This window comes from Hyaena hyaena, unplaced genomic scaffold, assembly GCF_003009895.1.
Source record: "Hyaena hyaena isolate Hyena2069 unplaced genomic scaffold, ASM300989v1 scaffold_565, whole genome shotgun sequence".
In the NCBI taxonomy this organism is placed as follows: domain Eukaryota; kingdom Metazoa; phylum Chordata; class Mammalia; order Carnivora; family Hyaenidae; genus Hyaena; species Hyaena hyaena.
Genome location: NW_024081196.1, coordinates 1,048,915 through 1,057,824, shown reverse-complemented (window position 1 = coordinate 1,057,824; position 8,910 = coordinate 1,048,915).

Below are 8,910 nucleotides of genomic sequence, written 5' to 3'. Positions count from 1 at the left end.
GCTAATACCGCCTGCCAAAAGAGTGAGGGAGAAAACCCAGTCATTCCACAATCAAGCTGAAGTATAAAGAATCAAGGTTTACGGTTTCTTGCATAAATGTAAAGATAAGCTTCATACTTCCATCCCTCTGCATCGGCAAGCAACCAATCAACCAATTAGTCAACGAACAAATAAACTGGCAAACAATAAAGGGCATGTACTGGATCATGAAACTGGGAAGTCCAGAGGGAAGGCAGGCCCTGAACCTGGTCTCCTGAGCGCGCTGGCTCGGTTTTCCCAAGGCCTCTCAGCTCTCCTCTCTTCTCAGTATTGACTCGGTCTTCAGGCTAGCTGCTCTCAGGACAAGACGGCTGCCTGCAGCAACCAGACCTGCGAGCTTCCCCGTTCACTTCCAGAAGAGTGACCCAACTCGGGGCGGGGGGAGCAGCTCAGGACAAAAGTTGTGAGCTTCACATGGATTGGACCACCCCTGACAAGGATAAAAACTATGCACTGATTGGCTAAAACCAGGGGTCCCTCGACCAATCCCTGTGGCATGGAAAATGAGATTACCTTCTCAGATAGGCAGCTGGAGGTGCGGTCCCTTGCACCAAAACTAAAGGCCTTCTTTAAACTAAAGGCCTTCTTTGATCAGAGGGAGCCGCTGCTTCCCAAAGAAAACTTTGAATACTATTAGGATGAAAGAAAGGGAATGGATGGAGTATAGTCAACAAACTGTGCTGCGCCCACAGGTAAAATCTTCCACGGCATGTAGTGCTCTATATATTGTTAATAAATGTGTTGTTTCATGAAGTTTTATCAGCTAATTTACCTTAAGTCCACTATGTGCTTACTGAAACTTACTGAAAGTCACTTATCTCCTGTTGCCTTAAGGCAACACTAAACACTTTAATGATAAGATGGAATCAGTTCAAAGAGATTAACACAATACTGCCTCCTGCTCCTCAAATGCAAACTGTTAAGAATGATTAATGTTTTGATTTAACTACTGGCTGTTTAATTCAAAGGCACGCCACTCACTGAAGAATAAGGTATTTCAGCAACTTTCAATACCTTTCGCGCTTAATCTTACTTCCATGTTGTGTTCCTATCAAAGTTAATTTCCTGCTGGAATACCACGTGATGCAGCCTTCCAAAATTCATTTCTGAGTGTTTTCCACATTTCAAGCATACTGTTCTGTCAGAGCCAAGTAGAATCAAAACTCGGGGGATAGGGCCTTGTATTGTTTCCTTATCATTCGACGAATCTTTCCCAGCAGTCCTCTAAGGGCTCTGCGTATCTTTTGCCAGCTGCAGAGCAAAGCGTCTCAGTATGTTACTTTGTAACACTACTTTCTGCTCGGTTATAACACATGGCTGGGTCAGAACATCTGCAATTTGAATTCTGGTTCCTTGACTAATTCACCATGTTTACATGCATCAAAATTTCTTTTTGGGGAGAGCACGCGGTTCACTTTTAGGTTATGGCTTCTGCTTCAGTAAAAGCAATGTGGTTTCACAACTTGCTCCAGATACATGGTGAGAACCAGTTTTCTCTAAGGTGGCCGAATTGCCCTTGCAAACAAGACCTGTTTGAACTATAACATCTGACAGAAGCTGATTGCAAAGTTCAATTTCTTGTAAGAGCTAGGGTAGGGGTCAGGGGACAGGGATAGAAGATGTGTACTAATAGGGCATCTGGGTGGCTCCGTGGGTTAAGTGTCCGACTTCAGCTTAGGTCATGAACTCATGCTTCTTGAGTTTGAGTCCCACATCAGACTCTGTGCTGACAGCTCAGAGCCTTGAGCCTGCTTCAGATTCTAGGTCTCCCTCTTTCTCTTTTTCTGCTACTCCCCCATCACGCTCTGTTTCTGTCTCAAAAATAAATAAACATTTTTAAAAATTATTAAAAAAAAAAAAAAAGATGTGTAGCAAAACGTACCTAGGGGGCACCTGGGTGTCTCAGTAGGTTAAGCATCTGACTCTTGATTTTGGCTCAAGTCATGATCTCACTGCTTGTGAATTCAAGCCCACATCAGGCTCAGTGCAGACAGTGCGGAGCCTGCTTGGTATCCTCTCCCTCCCTCTCTCTCTGCCCCTCCCCTGTTCTCTCACTCTCTCTCTTTCTCCCAAAATAAATAAACTTAATTTTTTTAAATAAAACGTTTTGGAAAAAATTTTTAATGTTTATTTATTTTTGAGAGAGACAGAGACAGAGCATAAGTGGGGAAGGGGCACAGAATGTGAAGCAGGCTCCAGGCTCTGAGCTGTAAGCACAGAGCCCAACGCGAGGCTTGAACCCATGAACCGTGAGATCACGACCTAAGCTGAAAACAAGAGTCAGATGCTTAACCGACTGAGCCATCCAGGTACCCCAGTTGAAGAAATTGTTTAAAATGTAAATTGAGCTATGGCATCCCATGGTTGAATCCCTTCAAAGGCTCACTTGGTCTGCAGCAGTGGTTCTCAGACTATTCAATTTGCAGACTAGGAACACTTTTTTTTTTTTTAAATATTAGTAACTTAACAATAAAGATGCCAAATTTGCATGCTAAAGGACAACAAGAACAAAAAACACCTTCTATCAAAATCCTTTGATAAAAGAAAAAGATAATTTAAAACTACGCATGCAATGTAATCTGAGGAAAATGGACAGTCACTTCCATTAAATGAATTTAGCTTTGTGGAAAAACTCTCTATACATCCTTAAAGCAGTGAGAATTTGGCCTCCCGTTGGCTCCAGTGTGCAGAGTCTACATGGTAAACAGGGCATCCTGTGAGCAGGCCCCTGACTTCAGTCTCAGCCTCAGCCTTCCCAGCCTAAGCTCCAGCAACTCTCCCTGCTCATAGTTCGCCCACCCACCACCACCCTCTCCTTTGCCTACGCTGCCTGCATGGCTGTGTATACATGGACTATTGCCTCCCACTGCCGTGTTTCTCCTTTACTTGGCTTTGTGTGTCCTGGAGCCCTCAAAAAGAGGAGCTCCATCCTTGAGAACCACTTTCTTACTCCTTACATCCTCATCCCTAAAGATGAGTTTAATTCAATAACATCCTGTGCAAATCAGTACCTTTATTCTGAGCATATTTATCTGCATTGTGCCTGGCATAATTATCTGCCTTTTCACCTTTCTTCCACTAGATGGCAGTTCTAGAAGCCAGTAGCCATGTTGGTGTATTTTCACTTTGATGCACAGTGACTCTCAACATAACACAGGCATTCAAAAATGACTAAAAATGGAAATAAGTAGATAGCTATATTTCAAAGCAATATGTAATGAGGATAAATCTAATTGTGAAACCATTTTTAATTCCTCAGAAGAAAGGTAACATATCAATTGTTTAGTTGGTCATATTTCTATGTCAGCCCTCTTCAGCTAGATGGCCCGCTTTACAAAAGTCAGACAATCGCCTTGTTGGTTTTTGCTTGTTTGTTTTCCCTCCCACATTTCATGTTACTAACTCAAGAGGTTAGTCAATTCTCTGCCTATTCCCTGACCCACAGATATCTTGCCACCTGGAAAAATGTAAAGATGGGAAAGTGGTGCTTATTGTTCTAAGACTTTCACAGTCAAAAAAATATTTACAGATGCTAAACACATTTTTGTTATACTAATGTATGCCTCAGTGTAATGCTTATCCTTGAAGAAAGTGTCTTTAAAAACTATCAACTGACGTTAAGCTTCTGACTTCGGCTCAGGTCATGATCTCATGGTTCGTGGGTTCAAGCCCCGCATCGGGCTCTCTGCTGACAGCTCAGAGCCTGGAGCCTGTTTCAGATTCTGTGTCTCCCTCTCTCTCTGACCCTCCCCTATTCACAGTGTCTCTCTCTTTCAGAAATAATTTAAAAAATATTTTTTAAAAAACCATCAACTGACCACAGAGTTATTATACCCTCTGTAGTAGTTACTGTTAAAACATGTATGTGTGCATTTTGCTGAGAAAGTAAAAGAGGACCCTTGCCAAAGCTTCTCCTGTCTTTCTTTTTTATGGCCTCAGAACTCCACTGTGAAACTAGGGACTTCCAACCCTGTCGGCTGTGTCGGAGCAAGCAAACTGCACTAACAAGTATCACGCCATAGTGTTTCCAGGCCTCACAAACACAAGGAAATGACCGAAAGCAAGGGCTCTGGAATCAGGTGGCTTGAGTTTTAAACCTGCACCCTTCACTTGCTGGCCGTGTGACCTTGGACAATGTACTTAAATGACGTCTTCCTCAAAAGTCTTAGCTGGAAAATGGAGACAAATTAGTCCCCAAAAGAAATCCATAAGGCTTTTGTGGGGATTAAATGACATAATGTATCCAAAATACTTAGCTCTCAAATATATTACCTTTTTACTTGCTCTTTTCCTGCCTTCCCATGTGGGACTCCAGCCTCCTGAAGAATTCCACCTGCCACTAACAAATGAAGTGTGCTGGCCATTTAGCTGCCCTGAAATTGCCTGGTTTCTCTCCTCTGTTCTAACTCTTGACAACCTATCTATCCCCTCGCCCCCCAGTGTCCTCCAGGCACCACAGTCTCCCACCAGTTACTGCTACCCTAGCTTCCAGGCACTGTTAGCTCCCAGTGTCATGGTGGAGCCCCTTAGGTGCCAAACTTGATTTGAGAAACTGATATGAAGTACCAAGACACTGATCCTTGTACCCTAAGGTCCAAAAGAGTTTTTGTAAAATAGCTTTTTCAGATTTCACTGACAATATACCGTCAGCACCACCCCACCCACAGTGGATCCCGCTCAGTCCATAAGGATTGGGCTAAGGACAAAGCTAAGGAAACAACACAAAATGTTTGGAATCACCTCTCACTTCTGCCTGTCTAGGTCAAGCTAGAGGTACCAAGGGGTAAATTCACTCCTGGGAGATTCTTTAGTGCCCTCAAAAAATGGACGTAATTTTCTGGACGTATCTCACATGTCTAAACCCAACTGCTGGTGATTATAGCTCTACTCAAGAGGCAACATTTGCCCTTGATACAGGAACATTCTTCTTTGGTCATTCCAAGCCAAAGTCCTTCAAAGTACTTGGCAGCTCCCTATTTTCAAAAAAATTATAGTAAAGACAAATAGGAGAATTCTATGTTGGTAGTTTGGAAACCAAATTCATTTTCCCAGTGAAACAGTGTTGGAAGAGGCGACTACGATCTCTCATATATTAAGTCCTTGGGGAGTTCTCTTAAGGTCTGAGCCAAGTTCCTTGGTGGAAAAGAAAGATAGAAAAGAAGGAAAGAAGGGTTCATACCTCCTATCATGTAGATATTATTTCTTCCTGGAAAAACCCCAGTCCTGGGCAGTGTGCTTCCCACTCACTGCAGAACCCACATACTCCTTCAGTCTCTCCCCTTGGGAGATTTCCCTTTGCATGTTTTTTACTGTTCCTTATATTGGGGAAACCAGGGAAAAAGGTAATTTCTGTATACTTTTAAAGATATACAGTATGACTTGCCACTGATATTCCCCAGAAAGTCAGTGAACACAGATCTAAATCCTTTTCTCATTACACAATGCTGTCTATTAATTTTCTCTCTAACTTTGTTCACCTCTCTCCACACCTTCATTAGTTTGGGATATGTGGTTCTAAATCTCCTTTGCATAAAAAAGACCCTTTCCAGGGGCACCTGGGTGGCTCAGTCGATTAAGCATCAGACTCTTGATTTTGGCTCAGGTTGTGACCTCATGGTCATGGAACTGAGCTCCATGTCGTGCTCTGCACTGACAGCATGGAGCCTGCTTGGGATTCTCTCTTCTGCCTGTCTCTCTCACTCCCTGTTTCTCTCTCTCTCTCTCCCTCCCCGCCTCTTTTTTCTCTCAAATAAATATTTTAAAAAAGAAGATCCTTTCCAAAGCTTCTCCTCTCTTTTCTTTGTTACCTAAACTCAGGACAAATAGAAATACAGGCTAGGAATGCGGCGCCTGGGTGGCTCAGTGAGTTAAGCCTCCGAATTTGGCTCAGGTCATGATCTCATGTTCGTGGGTTCAAACCCCGCATCGGGCTCTGTGCTGACAGCTCAGGGCCTGGAGCCTGCTTCGAATTCTGTATCTCCCTGTCTCTCTGCCCCTCCCCCTCTCATGCTTTGTCTCAAAAATAAATTTTAAAACACATTTAAAAAAAGAAATATAGGCTAGGACTAAGATAAAGGAAAACTTAGGGCACCTGGGTGGCTCAGTTGATTAAGCATCTGACTTCAGCTCAGGTCATGATCTCACGGTTCGTGGGTTCCAGCCCTGCATCGGGCTCTGTGCTGACAGCTAGCTCAGAGCCTGGAGCCTGTCTTAGGATTCTGTGTCTCCCTCTCTCTCTGACTCTCCCCTGCTCATGCTGTCTCTCTCTCTCTCTCAAAAATAAAACATTAAAAATTTTTTAAAAAAGATAAAGGAAAACTAATCTTAAATTTCAGAGAAAATCTCAAACTATTCCACGAGTATGTTCCTTTATCACCTTATTCCCTCATCACAGCTACAAGCACCCCATGATGCTTGCCACACGGTCTCTGGCAGAGGTGAAAGGTAGGATGTATTATGCCCGAATCACGAGTCCCCAGAGACCTCCAAGGAGCCGGCACCGATGCAAGTACAAAAGGGTCTTTATTACAAGCTCTAGCAGGGGCTCCCCCATTAACCGGCGCATCAGCAGCAAGGTGAAGCCCTGAACAATAGCGAGCAGGGTTTTTATGCGGTAAGGGACGGAGGTGTTACGGTGCACACGTAGTACTTATAACATCATCACATAAGCACCAATCCTAATTGTACAGCACCCATGGTAACAGTTTTGACCACTCAGTGTCGGTGAGCCGTCGGTTACTTTTGGTGGGACCCAATCATGACCTTTGAGAATCCTTTGAAAATGACCAATTATGAAGTGAGCTCAAAGGGCCTACGTGGGGTTTAGGCAAGTGCTGACTGATTGGCTAGTTTGTACAGAGTAACTACCTGCAGTTCCCAGCCCTGTCTCAGACCACAGGAATGTTACACATTTCTTTTGATTGGCTTATCCGAGGGTGGTCCGAGGGTGGATTCAGCTGAAACGTTTCCTGGAACTGGGGCTATGTGCAGCCCGAGGTGGCTCTTTATGGAGGACTTGATTTCAGGTTCCTCAGATGCCACAGAAGAAGGGTTCAGTGTTGCTATTATTTCTGCTGCTGCTACATTGGCTAGGGATGAGGATGATGATATTGAAACCGGGTGCTTGACATTATTTACAGGCTCCCATGAGTCCGAATAGATACCCACTACAATCTTCACTTTTCAGATTCAAAAATTCTAGTCCAAAATAAGTGGTAAAGCCATAAGATGAATGCTGTCCTCGGTCACCAGTGGGCTGCTGCCTGACTTGATGGTAAAACCAGACTACCAATGAAAGGAAGAGAGCAGATATTGAGTAAGTTTTGCTCTTTCTTACTATCTTCTCTTGCCCTTTCTCCTGCATGCCCTAATGTTGCCTACAGTAGCAGCCAGAACACATTATAATGCTATAGAATAAAACACCGTAAACTCAGAATCTTAAAACAGCAATCACGTGCACATGTGCAGGTCAGCTAAGGTTGACTGATCTGTGCAAGCTGGGTTCAGGTCTGTCTCTTTCATCCTCCCCAGATGAGAGGGGCCAGCTGGCACATATTCTCTTCATGGCATTGACATGAAGAACAGAAGACAAGCCTAGCTGCATATGCGTATTTCAAGCCTCTGCTTGCATCACATCTGCTGACATCCCCATTGGGTAAAATAAATCTCTTGTCCAAGCCCAAACTCAGACAGAGAAGTAGAGATGATTCACCATGAGGCCATAGCAAGGGAAGTAGCATATTCATAGAGATATGGATAATAATTTAACCTACAAACCCAAACCTTAGACAAAGAAAGAAGGATGTCAAGGAGGAAGTGACCAAAGCTTTGGAAGATGGCCCAGATCATGGAGATCTGTAGCAGTATTGACTAAGAGTTAAGTGGCTGAAAAAGATGAAATGGGAAATCTCTAGAAAAGTTTGAAAAGAATGACTTATCACTGGGCTTGTTTTGCAGCTTACTTTGGGAGCCAACATACGGACTTACTTCTAAATCTACAAGCCTTGCAAGACCAGCACTCGCAGAAATTCCAGGCACATCTAAAAGGCCAGAATCGCTCACTGTCACACACAGAAAATGAGAAAAAGAAAATTCTTTCCACACTCCTCTATTTTTTTATTGTTTGTGTTCTTCGGGGTAGATTACTTCTCAAGAGATATGACTAGAGTGAGGCTCCACTGAAGTGTAACATGTTAGATCTCAACAACTTGCAAAATCCAGGCTTTGCTGGTTTCCAAAAACTAAGAAAATTTCACATTTCCCTGTCACTATATAAAAAATGTCAGCTGGGTGAGACCATGGGCAGTCAGAGGAATTCAAAGGAATAACAATATATTCAAGAAACTGTAGTTGATTATTACAAAACACCAAATGTAGCCAAGCATGAAACACTATTTGGTTTTCTTTTATCAGTGTTTATAATGATACTATGGGCCTTGCTCTTTTCCCATAACTATTTTCTATTTGGCAAGTAAATATTTAATTACTCATCTAAAATTTAATTACTCCGGGTATTCAGTGGCCAGCTTATAAGAATCACAAATGATGACCAAAGAGTTGTATACTCTGTTTAATATCCCAAGGTATAATTTCATAGTGAAAGTGGTTGGAATAAAAACTTTGGTTTTTATAGAGGCAGTGTGGTTTTCTAGAAAGATCTCTGGTCCCTGCTCTGCCATTAACTAGCTCTAACTTGAGCAGTTCATTTATGTGGAACTGAAGGCTTTTAACAATCTGGCACCAACTAGCTTCTCAGGAAGTATTTTCAACTTCTCAGTTTTACCTTTAGTTCCAGCCCTCTTCCCTTCTCCTCTCTCATCTGGCTGCCTTTTCATTCCATTATTTTGCAGAGCAAAATACTTTGCAGAGTAC